Source organism: Syzygium oleosum, unplaced genomic scaffold, assembly GCF_021117445.2.
Source record: "Syzygium oleosum isolate NSW1041296 unplaced genomic scaffold, Sole_v2.1 Sole_v2.30, whole genome shotgun sequence".
NCBI classification, from domain to species: Eukaryota; Viridiplantae; Streptophyta; class Magnoliopsida; order Myrtales; family Myrtaceae; genus Syzygium; species Syzygium oleosum.
In genome coordinates this window covers 2,164,901-2,183,758 of record NW_026607514.1, presented here as the reverse complement: position 1 = coordinate 2,183,758, position 18,858 = coordinate 2,164,901, and positions in this window count along the sequence as shown.

Below are 18,858 nucleotides of genomic sequence, written 5' to 3'. Positions count from 1 at the left end.
AAAATAAGAAGCATTCATGCAAACATCGAGCATGATAACAGGCGATGCGTGCAACATCAAGACAAACAACAACACGCAAGTCTCAACAAAGGTTCGGGTGAGAACTCAAGCCAACAATGCATCATAACTTCCTATCCCGAGATTAGGGAATCCACTTACAAGCCGCTTTCCAACCACGTAACACACCGCCCTATCCAAGTGTTAGGGAATTCACTCACCTATAAACAACTATAATCACAAGAAAACGTCTACGGCGGTCGGCGGCGACAAACGGCGAGAGAGAGATGATTGGCGTGATGGTGAGAGAGAGAGGTGATGGCTGAAATGGTGAGAAATGAAGGAGTGGTGCCGCTATTTATAGGCTACACTTACTTCTTCCCCAAGCCACATCTTCTTGCCATCATTACCAAATCTTCATAGATTTTGTCATCATGACCAAATCTTCCTTCATTAATGTCTAGATTTAGCCATCATTACCAAATCTTCTAAGATTTTGTCATCATTACTTTGATTTTGGAAATCCTGGCTATTAATGAAGAAAGGCCAAAATGTCATGATGAAAACTTGATTTTGGAAATCTTGGTATTTAATGAATAAGAGCCAAAAGCCATGATGAAATGCCATTAATAACTTGATTTTGGAAATCTTGGCATTAATGAATAAGAGCTAAAATAACATGATGAAATGCCCTTAAAGTCTTAGCCATTAATGTGGCTTCTCGAGCAAGATTTAATCTTAGCCACATAACCTAAACTTGGGCCCTAAGTTTCAATCTAGGTTTTAGGTGCCTTGATTGACCATACTAGTCTGATCTATAACCGACCCTCAAATCGGTCCATACACTATTTCTATGGTCAATTCCTAGGGACTGAAATTGAGGATGTTACAATTCTCCTCCTCTAAAACAAATTTCGTCCCCGAAATTTAAAACATATTTAGGGTTTAGTTTCCCTTTCCTTTTTGAAATTCTAAAGGCTTCCGTTGCTTATTCGTATAACATTTTTAGTTTATTTTAGACAGTCCTAAGCCTATTTTCACTTACCTGAACGTCATCAGTCGAAGTTTGGACTAGCTCTAGACCAGTGACCTTTCTTTCCTCGACCTTGATCCAACAGACTGGAGTTCTGCAAGCTCGACCATTTAATTCTTCAAATGGAGCCATGCCAGGTGTTCATCCATATTTCCTCTAAAACGGATAATGCTAAATCTTCTTGATTTCAAGATTGTCTGCGGTAACGACTAAATTTTCGGAAGTATTTCCAACTCGACCATGCTTCTGCTGCGCCACTCTGATACAATCTTCCTTAAAGATAGTTTACTCTTATATTGTGGTCAATGTCGTATAGGGCCAACGCGAATAGATTTACTATGCCCTTTTATTTACTTATAACAATCCTACATCCTTGGCATTCTACAGTAGACAGGAATTTATTCAGCGATGACGGTCCTAGAATTTTCTGCTTCCTCTTGAGTGATTGCGTAAACCCTTTCCTGAGTTGGCGGACGCTGGAAATTGTCGCGTTGCGGTGCTCCGGTTTGTTGCATCGCATGCGGCTGTTGCAGGGGCATCATTTACCGTCGTTGCGGACAATCTCTGATGATGTGGCCTTGTTGACCACAACCGAAGCAAGCTCCCGTTCGAGCCAAGCACGGAGCGTTGCCGTGTCGTTTCCCACGATTGCGGCATACATCACTTGGAACGAAGGTCGGCCTCAGGGTCTTATTCTTCTTGTTGGAAACAAATGGACGTTCTCCTTCCTGTATCGGCCTCTTGTCATGATGCTGATTGACTTGAGAGGCTAGATAACGAGGCCTTCCTTGGTTAGTGATGGCAGCTCGCTCCAATAAATCTTTCTCTATCAGTTGAGCTCGTTTGTACAACTCGTTGTAGTCCTTGAGATTCAGCGGCACCAATTGACTTCGGATGTCAGGTTTCAGGCCATCTCGGAACCTCTTCTCCCTATCCACCGGATCTTCAATCAACCTAAGAGCATACCTGGACAGTTCAGTGAACTTGGCTTCGTACTGATCAACCGTCATGTTGTTTTGTTGGAGTCGCAGAAATTCCTCCATCTTTTTATCACGAGCACATTCGGAAAAATATTTTCCATTAAACGCGTTGATAAACGCATTCCAAGTCATGACGGTATCAGCAGGGAACACCATTCCTTGCGTTGCTTTCCACTAGTGACTGGCGTTACCTTCTAGCTGGTACATCGCCAAGGTCACCTTATCTTCATCAGAGCATTTCAGAAGTGCAAATATCTTTTCTAACTTATTGACCCATGATTCGGCTTCTTCGGGATCTCCTGTCTCGACAAATTTTAGGGGTCGTAACTTTAGAAATTGCTCAACTAGCCCATGCGTTGTACGGTGACCATTTCCGTTTCCATTTCCATCGGCATTCCCAGCAACATGGTTTACTTGTTGTTGAACCTATTGGCCCATTAATTCTCCAATGGTCGCAAGAGCTTGCAGAATTCGGTCTAGTCGGGGGTCTTCTTTTGACTTTCCTTTGGAACTCGACTGGCCCTGAGTCGTCTTTCCTCTTGTGGTCACTTGGTCCTGAGCACTCATGTTGCCGACTAATAGGACAACTATCGGAATTCTAACAGAACTTTCTACATCACAGGAATAGGTCAGTGGTCAAAATCAAATGTAATTAACCGAGGCCTATTTAACAATCAATCAAATAGTCACATGTGCAGGGTGTTTCCTAGCTAACTACCCCAACTTCAGCGCACCTTATCACTCCAGGTCTTTATTTCCGCTTGGATTTCAGAATCGTTCTCCCCCATTCAATGCATAGTTCGGTTTGTTCCTCTCTTACCCATCATCCTAGAAGCCTGCCAGGAGCCGCACCTTGTTCAGGTCTTCAACCCCGGCAACCACTCCCCGCCCTCATCGGATCGTGTCCTTTCAAGATTCTATAGCCTCTTCTTGGCTCAACACCGAACTTGTACTTACTGGAGGGGAACCTGCTCTGATACCAAATTAGACTGTAACGCCCTTACCTCACCTCGGTCACGCCTCGGCCAAGACCGTAACCTGAGGCTTATTTTTTGACATCCCATTCATTGTTATCTTTCTTTAAACACAAGCTGAAGCATAATTTCGGGACAATCACATTAAGAACAACAGCGGGATTAAGACAAACAGCATCATGAGCAAACCTTATATAACAGCTTGAAATCAATCAAGGAAAGCACAACAGGCATAACATGCTATTTCCATTTTACTTAAACAGATTTTACAAGCCCTTTTTCCACTGGCCGTTCCTCGTACAAATCATATTACAAGCGGAGGTCGAGGTTAATCCTAGCTCTTATATGTCATCCTTCATCTTACGGACCAGAAAAAGGAAAACAACGGGGGATGAGTCGGGGAGACTCAATGAGTAAATTCACTAATACTCGTGCAAGATGATGCCTCGCCGTCGTACTAACACATACAAATAGTTTCCCTGCCTTATGTCGATGGCAAATCAATAGCAAAGCCTTTGACCTTGCTCTTGCTATGTTCACATGGAAACTCACCTTTATCCGATCACATAAATGCGGCTTATCAATAAATACACATACCGGCACACATATAGAATTCATTTGTCATCATCTTGGCTCAACCAGGGCATCCAGCTTCATGCTAGGCATCCTGGGTCAACCAAGGCATCCCGGCTCAACCGAGGCATCCCGGGGCTAGCTCACCCGAGGCATCCGAGCTCAACCAAGGCATGGCCAAGTATGACCAATCAAAGGTTTAAGTCCATTGGTGTCCAATTCGGGTCAACCGAGTTGCCCAGGCGTGTGGCCTGTCTGACCGGGCCTGACCCGGCACATGGCCTCACACGCTGCCAAGCCGTACAAGCGCATGGCCGAGCACATGGCCGGGCACATGGCCGAGCGCACAGGCGTGGTGCCGAGCTGCACGAGCAATGTACCGAGCATAATGCTGACCCGCACAAGCAAGGAGCCGATTCATGGGTCTAACACATGCATTGGCTCATGCATGGGCACGAGACATGGCTCATGGCCAAGTTCATTGAGCATGGGACTAGGTCGAAACCGGATCTGACGGGCACGTTGCCTGGCACAAGGGTCAATGACAATAACTGGCACACGACCGGGCCGTAGCCAGTCCATGGCTTAGTTTACGGGCACGATGGCCGGTCATGTCCAGGCACGAGGCTTGGCTGGCATGGCTGGCACATAGCCTAGTCCGCAGCCAAATCATTAGGCTCGTGGCCTGGCACATGGCTCATCCATGGCCTACCTGACTCGACGCAACGATTCGTGGCCGATTCGCAACTGGTCTACGATCGAGTATCAACGATCCATGGTCAACCGTCGGTTGTCATGTAGCCTCGTGGAATTCAGTACCCCGAAATTAACTCATGGTCATCTGTGATCGATGCATGATCGTACGGAATCACCTGTGACCGATACATGTGTTGACACCTAATTTTTAGCCGACGCATCATTAAAAACAGAAAATTCGAGATTATGGTTTCCGGACGCGACGGAACCCGTTTCTTGAACAGAAAGTGTCATTTTTTAATTCTGTTTGTTGGCCTAGCTTCTGTAAATAATTTTCTATTCATTTCATGCAAAAACCCAAAAGTCAAATAGGTGACTTTCGCGTTGACTTTTTGGTCAACCCTTTGACCAAAAGTCAACCCCAGGTCAAATTGGGGCTTTTCGCATAAAAATATTACTTTCAAATCCAATTTCACTTTAGAAGTGGAAATTTCATAAAAATTCAAAGATTTAATCATAAAATCAAGCTTATAGTGAAAGGTCAACTACAAACCTTTGACCAAAAAAATTGAAAAATACAAAAATCCCAAAATCATCTTGTTTTACATTCAATTTGACTTTGGCATTTGAAATTTTACAAAAATTGGTTTTGAATCAACTTTTTCCCAATTTGCGGAATTTGGTTCAATTGGCCAAAAATGAAATTACTTCATTTCTAGTCAATTTTTAGGTTAGTTTCCTTCATGACATTTGATCTAGAGGTTGTTTATTTTTCCCGCCGTTATTTTGCAATCCCTAACAGAACCGGGTCCAAACTGTCACGGAATGTAAATTTGTCATTTTCATGAAAATTGACGGGGAATCAGAAAAAATGGTCCGCTTGAATTTTGATCCTCATGACATAAGCTTTCTAATGACACCTAAATCACTTCATTTGTACATCATTAGGTAGATTAATCACATCTGAACAGAAGTAATCCGAATTAGAAAATAACTGAATAAGTGGTCTCCTTATGAAGCCCACTTCCCATTGCTTGATTGATTAGGAAATGAGGCCCATGGGCCTGAATGCATGCTTATTTCATTGCTATGCATGTGCTTGCTAGATGTATGTTAGGCCTGATATATGTTCGGCGGGTAGCCCATTATGGTCACTTAGAACCCGACTTTAGGGGTTAATCAATATGAGTTGCCGCTTTGTGAATGCAAATGGTAACCCGTTATCGTTAACCATTAATCAAATAATGTTAAATGATTAGGAGGGTGGGTGAATTGAAATGCATGTAAACCAAAGGCCGATCCCGAGGCCGGTGTTTGATTAGTGAATTGTTTGCGCCATTGCTTTTCTTTAGTTGTTCCTTTGCGCATTGTTTGTCGTGAATGTATGTTGTGAATATAAACGCCGACACTCGAGAGGCGGTCCATGGAGGGGATAATCCAAAATTGTAAAAGACCAAGGCGATAGATCGATCTCCAATCCGGTCTCAATTCGTATTCACTTGACGGTGGCGATAGACCGATGTCCGATTCGGTTTCAATTTGTATTCAATGCATTCATCCCCGATCATGTCTCGGATTTTCAATTTGTATTGTAATAAACCCCCGACGAGTTGCGGGTTTTACTTTCTCGCACTTAGAATTGACTCGTCGTTTTAATACTTTGAGTGTTTACTTTACGAAATGTCTTTCAATACAATTGATTGTTTCTTTCTTTTTCTTGACTAAGATAGGATTAGTTTAGAATCTTAAATGAAAATACAAAAACAAGATGCATGATCACTTAGTGGACTAAGGCTTTGACGTAAAAATGGTAAAAAAACAAATGCATGACAACTTAGATAACAACCTTGATAAGTTTAGTGGTACCGAAAGGGCGTTAACAAAAATATTAACTTAAGCTAGTCCCCGAACCCATAATCTCTGGTTCTTGCGGAAACCAATACGAAATTCCCGCGTATTGGTTGGGTATTCTAGCCGACCCCCGACCTAGGCTAGTGGCGACTCCTAAAAAAGATAAAATTGATCCGCTGTCACGCGAGGTAAGAATTAAGGAAGATTCACGTTCATGAATAATGGACTATTAGGATAAGCCATTTTTTATGATGTGCCGTATGGACCGTTTCATGAACACTTACCTCTAAACCTGCCTTATCGAGTTCGGCCCTCGTGAGGTAGGTCGCGACAACATGTCAACACCGGACTGATCCACAGCTATCCCGGATCGTTCCACTAACGGCCCTTATGGTCGAAGGGTCAATCCACAGTTATATCACTCTAATCGTTTTGGGTGATCAGGGAGTCATTCCACTGTCGATCCCTAGGTCAATTCATGGACAATCTTTCGATCGAATTATGACCAACCCTCAGTACACTCGTTCCGACCATATTGTCCGTTCCATTATCGACCATCGGCTTGAATTACCCGCTCATTCATTGATCACTTGCCCTCGGCTCCTAGGCCCAAATTTGGGGAAGTCACAGGACGTGTCCAAGTGGGTTTTACCTTATAATCGAGACACGTATAAGTATAAATGCATGATGCATGGGAAATTTCTTTATGTGTTCCAAGTACGTGTTATGCTGGATGCATTATTGTGATATTTGTTGACTAATGTCATGTGTGATGCATGTGCCAATGCGAGGTAAGGATGCTTGTGATTGTTAAACAGTATGTGGTTAATCCGTATTCGATGTGTGGTTGCCTGACTAGGAATCCCGAGGCGAGTTGGCCTTCTAACTGAAGCTTAGGCCGTTAACTTATTGAGATTTTATCTCATTTGTTGTTATTAAACCTCTTTCAGGACCTGAGCATGTCGACGCACCCGGTACGGTTTGGGGTACCTCAGGACATGGAGATTGTTGTTTCCAAGCACGTGTTCCCCGACTAGCCGTACGTTTTTTAGGTCCATCGAACGATAGTTTGGGTGGATGAGGGACTGACTTATTGGGTTCCCCACCAGTTCCAGGCTTGGTTTGTTAGGGATGGTGAGGATCTATTTGGGCCTATCAGGGGGTTCGACGGTCCTATGGAAAAGGGTCTTGGGTACGAGATATGGGATCTTATGGAGATTGACCCACCTGACGGGTTAGTAGAGGATCTTGAGCCCGAGTCCGACCTTATTCCCGTGGACCTATCGAATTTTGAACCGTCGGAGCACGATCCTAACTCACCCTACTTTGACTCACCGACCCTCTATATGGATAGCCCATAGGAGACCTGTCTAAAAACTGACTTTTTGACTAATCCACTGATGGTGAAGTAGATTGACCCCAGCCTGGTATTTTTTTGTAGGCTTTTTATGGAAATGCCAGAAGTGGACTTGTATAGGAACGTTTCCCAGGGGTTAATCAAGTGAATATTAAAATGGTGTTGTTGTTTGTTTGATGTGAATCGTTTTCCCTACCTATCCCTATTTACTATTGTTGTCTGGGTATTGGTTGTTATCGCTTCCGCATGCGTAATAAAAAGAAAGATAAAAATGAAAGAGTCGGCGACGAGTCCTGAGACGTCGCATCATAACGACCATAGTAGGATGTTGCGTGCTCATAGGGTTCGGGGTGTGACAGAAAGAGATGGGTTCTCGCCACGGGACTTCGCGAAGCCAAATCGACTTCGTATTGCAATGCTCAGTAAGTGTTCGTGCCCTTTGTTCTTCTAATCGAAGTATTTTTCGTGTTAGGGCTCAAATTTCGAAGTTTGGTGAAATTCAAGCCGCTTAGTTCGATTTTTGAGTTGTCGAGTGGCATATATGTATAGAATTGGTAGCTTAGGATATTGTGGGGCCGCGAGATATTACGGAACTCGATTTGGATTTACGGTTTGCCCGAAATGAATTTTTGAAGTTGGCCACGAGGGGTGAACAGTGCACGACAGCAGCTTTCCATCCCAATTTTCATCGCCTTTGGCTTGCTTTTGGGTCAGCCAAGCTAGGGTTCTTGTAGTGCTATGAATGGGCTTTCTTTTGACTATAAGCTCGCTTGGAACGGAGTTTGGTAGAGAAAGTTATGGCACAACCAAATATCGCGTTCAAGCTCTGTGCTGCGGACGGCTTTGAGTTATCGCTTTCGGTAAGTGATTTATGGGCGCCTTTTAGTCATTATGTTAGCGTTTAAACCTAGTTTAGCCGAGTCATAGTTGAGGTATCGTTTTACTCGATTTTAATGTTGTTTCTCGCATATTTCTTTGGATTGCGAGTTCGACGAATCGAGTCATCTTTGTCATTTGATCGTAGGCTTTCCGAGGTGAGTGTTGCTATCTCTTCTTTGAATGTATAAACTCATGTTTTGAGAGTGATAGGGATTTGAGTATCGTACGAGTTACTAAAGCATGTTTGTTGCATAAAATCCCGAATCGTGCAATTACTACATTTTGATACTTGAGAAAGATTTGAGAATGGTTTTAAGAAAAATATTGCTAACGGATATATGTGTATTATGTTGCGAATTGGTTTATGGAACGAGTTTTAAGATGATTTGAGAAACGTTTTATGGAAGATGTTATTAAAGATTATATATATCGATTTGTGAATTATGTTTATGAAATGATATGAGAAACGTTTTACGAAAAAGTATTTCTATCGGATGAACTGAGTTACGAAAGGTTATGTGATTAGTTTGGGAAACGTATTGTGATTTATGAAATTGATTATGAAATGGTTTTAGAACCATATTGTGATTTATGAAATGGTTTATGAAATAATTTTTGGATTTGGCATTGTGGAGGTTATTGCTGAAGATAAGTTTTTGATACTCAGTGTCTTTGTGAACCCAATGAGGGTTTGTGCGTATACGCATACTGGTCTAGGATATTCTTGTGGGCCGAGCCACCGGCTTATAGTAGGTGGAGATCTTGCCAATGGGAGAATCTTGATCGCCTTTTCATGGTGTGTTATCTGTGATCATAGTTAGATTTCTGAGCATGAGTTTGGCCAATGGAATGGACCATTGGCATGTGTTTTTCAAGGAGATTGGTCAATGGAATGGACCATTGGCGTGTGTTTTTTGACGAGATTAGCCAATGGAATGAACCGTTGGTTTTTGCTTTGATATTATTGATTGAAATGAGCATTTCTATTATGAAAATGTTATGTTAAAGTAGTATATAATGTATTTTGATCTTGACGTTTATTATATGCTGGAGTTGGGTTAAATAAGCTTTGGTTTGGTCTTACAACTGTATGTATAGTGGTTGCTCGATCTGCTTAGAAGAGATACACACTACTTACTGAGCTGTGGTTGCTCACTCCTCTCTTTCCCCAATCTTTTCATATTCCTTAGTTAGTAGCCATTATAGCGAGAGCGATATCAATGGGGATCTTTTCGGAGTTTGTTCTTTGGTTATGGTTTCAGGCTGTATCCTTCTGGTGGAAAAAGGCCGTGTCATCCTCATCCTGGTAGATTTCGCGGTGCGACATCTTGTGGTATCAGAGCTTAGGTTATGATATGTTTGGGTGTAGAATTTATGGGACGTCGTGAGGTTGTGTGTTAGTTTATATTGCATTAGTCTTTTGTTAGGTACTAGAATGTATGTTTCATTTTGGATCCAAGAGTTCATCGATTCTGATTCAGAGAAGTTGCTTTGCCTTGTAAGAGATAAGAAAGGCAAGCGAGTTGTTACCTTTGATATTGGAAATCTATCTTAAAGTTCTCGATGAGTGGTTTTGACAAGAAGATAAAGATGGTCATTATGATCTAAGTCTGACGCTTAAGGAGTAGAGCAAGCTAGACAAGGAGTATGTTGCCAAAGTTATCAAATTTGGGTGTCAAGGTGCGTGCCGTGATGCTTAAGGATGTGGAAGATCTTGAATATGCTATGAATGTCATTATGGGCTTGAAAGGTCATAATGTGGTGATTGAGTAAAGTTTTGTTGCGCTAAAGGTGACAAAGGACGATGTTACTGTGGCAAGAAGTGTCGAGTTCAACGACAAGAAATGTTGCTGCAAGCCTTCGTCCAAGACAAAGCAACTCAGGGTACCATGCTTTGCTTGTTGGACAAGCAATTTGTGATTGTGCATCCAATGGAGGAGGAGTTGTTGGTGGAAACTGCATATCAGGATCGCATATAATTGGGATTCCTGAAGACACACATGTGAGCTAACTCTTTCTAGAAGTTTCATAATAAATCTTTGTTTCAGTTGTGGTAGCATGGTTATTAAAAATGGAGCAGCCAAAGATTCAGGAACCAATGAAGCCACCACATCAAGGAGCCTGGAGGTGGCAACGATGGCGGCAAAGAGCCCCGCCGTGAATGAGAATGAGCTGGACTCCAACAAGAGCAAGAGAGATGAGAAAGGGAACTTGGTTCCGTTCCACAAGCTGTTCTCATTTGCAGATTCTACTGATACACTATTGATGGTTGTTGGGTCAATAGGTGCAGTTGGGAATGACCTTTCTCTACCCCTTATGATCGTATAGTTAGGACAGCTAATCAATACGTTCGGCTGGAACCAGGCCAGTCACATGCCGCCTGGGTTTCAAATAATTGTATGAAATTAAATTTGCTTTTCAACGTATATACTTTCGTGAAAATGGCCACAATTAAGTTTTAGAACTAATCCAAAACAGACCCTGAAACACATACAGATACATCATTGCAACCGACTTGGAGAGGCTCGAAATGAACAAAAAATGTGCTGAACGCCCCTAAAGCCGGTCTGGTCAAGGGATACTCAGCCTAAGTTTTGACCTCCTAAGTCATGGATTAGGCCCGTTGAGATCTCTACATTAAATATGGGTTAGCACTAGACTTGTCATACGGGTTGGTCGGGTCGGATTTAGGTTGGGTCATAAATAGTCCAACCCAAATGGACCCATTAACCTGTTTATGACGAATTTACTCGTAATGTAAATTTCTCGACCCATACTTGACTTGACTCATAACCAACTCATATCGACCCGACTCACATTGCTAAAACACTTTTTTACTTAACCCAATCTTAGAAAACTTATTTCTTATGATTTTTAAAAAAAATTATATTGCTAAAACACTTCCAAGTAATACAAATCTAGTGGATAATTTTTATAATATTTTTTAAAAAATTGAGGCTCCGTTGATTTCATGGAAACTGTGACGTTTTTTGAAGATATTTTCTAGGTTGTCATTTTCCAAGAAGATAACAATATTTTTTGGTGTTTGGCTGAAATCTGAAAAATGAAATAGAAAATGTTTTCCGCCATTTGTTATGGAAAATCTGATTTGATTTTTCTCCATACACTCCATTTAATAATTTTTTTCATTTATTTTTTTAATTATTCTTTTTAATTATGTTTTTTATAACAGCGACCAGGCGAGTTCAAGCCTCGGTAGCCTCAGGGGAGGCTTGAGCCTTGCCAAAAGCCGACGAGCTCGAGCATCGCCAGCCTTGGGCGAGCTCGAGATTCGCTAGCCTTGGCGAGCTCCAGCCTCGCCAGAAGTCGGGGAGGCCTCAGCCTCTCCATATAAATAAGCTCGTCCCTCTCCTGTGCCTAGCCATCGGCTGAGGAAGAAGGAAAACATAAAAAAATGAAAGAAAAAAGAAAAAAAAGAGAAAAAAATAAAAAAAAATAACAAAAAGCAAAACAAAAAAAAAATATAAAAAAATCATAAAACTTAAAAATTAACAATCAGAAAATTAAAAATGACACATTTACAATTCAATTAAGCTTGTCAGGTACTATTTAATACACAGTTAAGATACATTAAGCTGTTAGGTGACCCATATTTGACCCATTTTAGCTTGTTTTTAAAATTTAAGGTAACCCATTCATGACCCACACCATGAAATATGAGTTCAAATATGGGTTCTAGACTCCTTTTGCCACCTCTAGTTGGCACGAGCAAATGTAATTCAAGAGAGAATGAATTAAGCATGACTATTCTACTAAGGGTTAATATCACAAAAAACCCCAAACTAGTACACTTGTGACAAATTTACCCCAAACTAATTTTTTGACCACCAAAAACCTCAAACTAGTACACCTATGACAATTTTATCTCACACTAATTTTTTGATCACAAAAAACCCTAAACTGGTATATTTGTGACAAATTTACCCTCTGTTAATTTCAGTTAACTTGGATTAATGCAAAAAAAAAAAAAATAACAAATAGGTACACCTATGATAAATGAAGGGTAAAACCCAAAACTGATATATCCGTCTATTACGAGGTGTCATTTAACAAAGCAATTTAATAGTAAAATTTAACGAAAACTAACATAGGGTAAAATTGTCACAGGTGTACCAATTTCAAATTTTTGGTGGTCAAGAAATTAGTTTGGGATAAAATTTTCACAGGTTTACCAGTTTGGGATTTTTGTGATATTAACCCTTCTGCAAAATAGTAAAAGCCGTAATACTTGGGAATTTCCGATCTCCAAGCAAATAAAGTTTACAAAAAAAGTTTATCTCAAAATAAAAAGTCGTCCTTACTTTACTTTACATGACAATATACATAGCTAGATCGACTAGCGTTAACTACGTATTCATGTCATTAGTAGAGATGATTGTATGATTATCAAACCATCATTTGATCTTTCGATCGCTTAACTATACGTTTCAAAAGGTTATGTTTTCACACTTCCAAGCAATTAACAACTTCAGGGGCAGATTGTATTTTGCATATAATTTCAAAAAAATTACAAGTTTCTAAGCACATTGAACACTAAAAATATGATTCATCCACTATGGCGCTTCATCTTAAGAGGCAAAAAAAATAGGAAAATTCTTTGAGGAGAATCCAATAGAAAATTGTAATTCTTTCGTCTCTTTTATTTTACAAGTTTAGTGTACTATAAAATAGGAACAGTTCTCAACGAGCGGGCTCGGGAGGGGATACAGCTGCAACGCAGTTGTTCCACGTCTCATTGCTCCTCCTGTGGACATCGGATACTGTCCCCCCGATCGGCTTGTGGGTTGAGAGGGTCAACTCCACGAATTGATCGTGGCAGTTCTTCCCCGCCTTCACGAGCTCACGACAACATTCATTGGTGGGTGCAACGGTGTTGGCAAGGACTATGATTTGAAAGAAGGAGGACCCGCAATTGCTAGTCATTCCCTTTGCGCAATCAGGGTTTCCGGCGAAGGTAGCTCTAGGAAGCAATGCAGCAGTGACGACCAACAAGGTCATGAGAGCAGACAAGTTCTTGAGCGTTGCCATGATGGTCGTTTGGGGACAGAAGTGTCAGAAAATTGTCTGAGATTGTTGCTTGTTTGATGATGTAGTCGATCTAGAGATGAGAACTTATATAGCTTGAGGGAAGTAGTGCATTAATGAAGTGGATCACCAGTTATGATTCAAGAATTTATGTAGGAAACTTCTACAATTATTTCCCTTGCCGTAAATTCTTCTCGGGCTTTATTCTTCTACAAGGATTGAGGGCCTTGTCATCTCACTATGTTTGCGATTCAATTATTTGTCATAAAAACAGTAGTAATGAGTTGCTTGGTTGAAGAGAATTAGCCGGGAAAGAAAATACTCATTTCGGGTCTGACTTTCAATCCCATGTTTGGTATTTAATAGGAACTAGTCACATGCCCTCGTGGGCTTAAAATAATTGTATAAAATTAAATTTGCTTAAAAAGTTTCAACTTATATACTTCCGTAAAAATGGCCACAATTAAGTTTTAGAGCTAATCTAAAACAGACCTTAAAACGCATAAGGATACATCATTGCAACCGACTTGGATAGGCTGAAAATGAACCAAAAATCTGCTGAACGCCCCTAAAGCCGGTCTGGTCAAGGGATACTCAGCCTAAGTTTTGACCTCCCAAGTCATGGATTAGGCCCCTTGAGATCTCTGCATTAAATGTGGGTTAGCACAAGAATTGTTGACTGGATCGTTCGGGTCGGATTTGCGCCGTGTCCTCAATAGTCCAACCCAAATGGACACATTAACCCATTTATGACCGATTTATTTTTAATGTAAATATCTCAACCTATATCCGACCTGACCCCATAACCAACTCATGCCCGACTCGACTCATATTGCCAAAATACTTCTATAGTAAAGACAAGCTCAGAATACTTGTTTCTTATTACTTTTTAAAAAAGTTATATTGCTAAAACATTTTCAAGCAATACAAATCTCGTGGATAATTTTTATAATTTTTTAAAAAAACTTAGGCTCCGCTTGTTTCACAGAAACTGTGCTAATTTCGGGAAATGTTTCCTAGGAAGTCATTTTCAAGGAAGATAATAATATTTTCGGGTGTTTGGCTTAAACCTGAAAATGAAATTAAAAATGTTTTCCACCAGATATGGAAAATCTTATTTGATTTACCTCCGTGCACTATTTTTAATAATTTTTAATTTCTTTTCTTTTTAAATTGTTCTTTTTTTATTATTTTAAAAAAAAATACGACCAGGCGAGCACGAGCCTCGCTAGCCTCAGGTAAGGCTTGAGTCTAGCCAGAGGCCGAAGAGCTCGAGCTACGCAGGCCTTGGGCGAGCTAGAGATTCGCTAACCTTGGCGAGCTCAAGCCTCGCGTGAAGTCGAGGAGGCCTCAGCCTCTCTAAATGAACGAGCTCGTCCCTCTCCTGCGGTCGACCATCGGCTGAGGACAAAGGAAAATGAAAAAAAAAAGAAAAAAAAAGAACAAAACAAAAAAATTTATTAAAAATCGTGTAACTTAAAAAATTAAAAATCAGAAAATTAAAATAAAAAATAAAAAATGACATTTATGATTCAATTAAGTTTGTTAGGTAACCCATATTTGACCAATTTTGCCTTGCTTTTAAATTTAAGGCAACCCATTCATACGACCCATACCATCAAATATGAGTTCAAATATGGGTTCTAGACGCATTTTTCCACCTCTAGTTGGCACGAGCAAAAGTAATTCACAAGAAAGTGAATTAAGCATGACTATTCTGCTAAATAGTAAAAGCGGTAATGGCTCGGGAATTTCCGATCTCCAAGCGATTAAGGTTTACTAAAAAAAGTTTATCTCACAATAAAAAGTCGTCCTTACTTTACTTTACATGACAATATACATATCTAGATCAGCTAGCGTTAACTACGTATTCATGTCATTAGTAGAGATGATTGTAGGATTATCAAACCATCATTTGATCTTTCAATCGCTTAACTATGCGTTTCAAAAGGTGATGTTTTCACACTTGCAAGTATTTAACAAATTCTGGGGCAGATTGTATTTTTTCATATCATTTGAAAAAAATTCCACGTTTCTAAGCACATTAAACACTAAAAATATGATTCATCCACTATTGCGCTTCATCTTAAGAGGCACAAAAAGTAGGAAAATTCTGTGAGGAGAATCCAATAGAAAATTGTAATTCTTTCGTCTCATTTATTTTACAAGTTTAGTGTACTATAAACTAGGAATAGTTCTCAACGAGCGGGCTCGGGAGGGGATACAGCTGCAACGCAGTTGTTCCACATCTCATTGCTCCTCCTGTGGACATCGGATACTGTCCCCTCGATCGGCTTGTGGGTCGAGAGGGTCAACTCCACGAATTGATCGTGGCAGTTCTTCCCCGCCTTCACGAGCTCACGACAACATTCATTGGTGGGTGCAACGGTGTTGGCAAGGACTATGATTTGAAAGAACGAAGACCCGCAATCGCTAGTCATTCCATTTGCGCAATCAGGGTTTCCGGCGAAGGTAGCTCTAGGAAGCAATGCAGCAGTGACTACCAACAAGGTCATGAGAGCAGACAAGTTCTTGAGCGTTGCCATGATGGTCGTTTGGGGACGGAAGTGTCAGAAAATTGTCTGAGATTGTTGATTGTTTGATGATGTAGTCGATCTAGAGATGAGAACTTATATAGCTTGAGGGAAGTAGTGCATTAATGAAGTGGATCACCAGTTATGATTCAAGAATGTACGTAGGAAACTTCTACAATTATTTCCCTTGCCGTAAATTCTTCTCGGGCTTTATTCTTCTACAAGGATTGAGGGCCTTGTCATCTCACTATGTTTGCGATTCAATTATTTGCCATAAAAACAGTAGTAATGAGTTGCTTGGTTGAAGAAAATTAACCGAGAATGAAAATACTCATTTCGGGTCTGACTTTCAATCCCATGTTCGGTATTTAATAGGAACTAGTCACCTGCCCTCGTGGGCTTAAAATAATTGTATAAAATTAAATTTGCTTAAAAAGTTTCAACTTATATACTTCCGTAAAAATGGCCACAATTTAGTTTTAGAGCTAATCTAAAACAGACTCTAAAACGCATGAGGACACATCATTGCAACCGACTTGGAGAGGCTGAAAATGAACCAAAAATCTGCTGAACGCCCTTAAAGCCGGTCTCTTCAAGGGATACTCAGCCTAAGTTTTGACCTCCCAAGTCATGGATTAGGCCCCTTGAGATCTCTGCATTAAATATGGGTTAGCACAAAACCTGTTGAATGGATCGTTCGGGTCGGATTTGCGCTGTGTCCTAAATAGTCCAACCCAAATAGACACATTAACCCATTTATGACTGATTTATTTTTCATGTAAATATCTGACCCTATATCCGACATGACCCCATAACCAACTCATGCCCGACTCGACTCATATTGGCAAAATACTTCTATATTAAACACAATCTAAGAATACTTGTTTCTTATGACTTTTTTAAAAAAAATTATTGCTAAAACATTTCCAAGCAATACAAATCTAGTGGATAATTTTTATAATTTTTTAAAAAAACTGAGGCTCCGCTTGTTTCATAGTAGCTGTGATAATTTCGGAAAATATTTCCTAGGAAGTCATTTTCGAGGAAGATAATAATATTTTCTGGTGTTTGGCTTAAACCTGAAAATGATATTAAAAATGTTTTCCACCAGGTATGGAAAATCTTATTTGATTTAGCTCCGTGCACTCCTTTTTATAATTTTTAATTTCTTTTCTTTTTAAATTATTCTTTTTTATTATTTTCAAAAAAAAAGAGACCAAGCGAGCTCGAGCCTCGTTAGCCACAGGTAAGGCTTGAGCCTAGCCAGAGGCCGAAGAGCTCGAGCTACACAGGCCTTGGGCGAGCTAGAGATTCGCTAACCTTGGCGAGCTCAAGCCTCGCGTGAAGACGAGGAGGCTTCAGCCTCTCTAAATCAACGAGCTCGTCGCTCTCCTACGGTCGACCATCGGCTGAGGACGAAGGAAAAGGAAAAAAAATGAAAGAAAAAAGAATAAAAAATAAAAACAAAAAAAAATTTATTAAAAAATCATATAACTTAAAAAAATAAAAATCATAAAATTAAAAAAATAATAAAAAATGGCATATTTATGATTCAATTAAGTTTGTTAGGTAACCCATATTTGACAAATTTTAGCTTGCTTTTAAATTTAAGGCAAGCAATTCATACGACCCATACCAATAAATATGAGTTCAAATATGGGTTGTAGACGCATTTTTCCACCTCTAGTTGGCTCGAGCAAATGTAATTCACAAGAAAGTGCATTAAGCAAGACTATTCTGCTAAATAGTAAAAGCGGTAACGGCTCGGGAATTTTCGATACCCAAGCGATTAAAGTTTACAAAAAAAACTTTCTCTGACAATAAAAAGTCGTCCTTACTTTACTTTACATGACAATATACATAGCTAGATCGGCTAGCGTTAACTACGTATTCATGTCACTAGTAGAGATGATTGTATGATTATCAAACCATCATTTGATCTTTCGATCGCTTAACTATGCGTTTCAAAAGTTTATGTTTTCACACTTGCAAGTAATTAACAACTTCAGGGGCAGATTGTATTTTGCATATCATTTTAAAAAAATTACAAGTTTCTAAGCACATTGAACACTAAAAATATGATTCATCCATTATTGCGCTTCATCTTAAGAGGCACAAAAAATAGAAAAATTCTTTGAGGAGAATCCAATAGAAAATTGTAATTCTTTCGTCTCTTTTATTTTACAAGTTTAGTGTACTATAAAATAGGAAGAGTTCTCAACGAGTGGGCTCGGGAGGGGATACAGCTGCAACGCAGTTGTTCCACGTCTCATTGCTCCTCCTGTGGACATCGGATACTGTCCCACCGATTGGCTTGTGGGTCGAGAGGGTCAACTCCACGAATTGATCGTGGCAGTTCTTCCCCGCCTTCACGAGCTCACGACAACATTCATTGGTGGGTGCAACGGTGTTGGCAAGGACTATGATTTGAAAGAACGAAGACCCGCAATCGCTAGTCATTCCCTTTGCGCAATCAAGGTTTCCGGCGAAGGTAGCTCTAGGAAGCAATGCAGCAGTGACTACCAACAAGGTCATGAGAGCAAACAAGTTCTTGAGCGTTGCCATGATGGTCGTTTGGGGACGGAAGTGTCAGAAAATTGTCTGAGATTGTTGATTGTTTGATGATGTAGTCGATCTAGAGATGAGAACTTATATAGCTTGAGGGAAGTAGTGCATTAATGAAGTGGATCACCAGTTATGATTCAAGAATGTACGTAGGAAACTTCTACAATTATTTCCCTTGCCGTAAATTCTTCTCGGGCTTTATTCTTCTACAAGGATTGAGGGCCTTGTCATCTCACTATGTTTGCGATTCAATTATTTGCCATAAAAACAGTAGTAATGAGTTGCTTGGTTGAAGAGAATTAGCCGGGAATGAAAATACTCATTTCGGGTCTGACTTTCAATCCCATGTTTGGTATTTAATAGGAACTAGTCA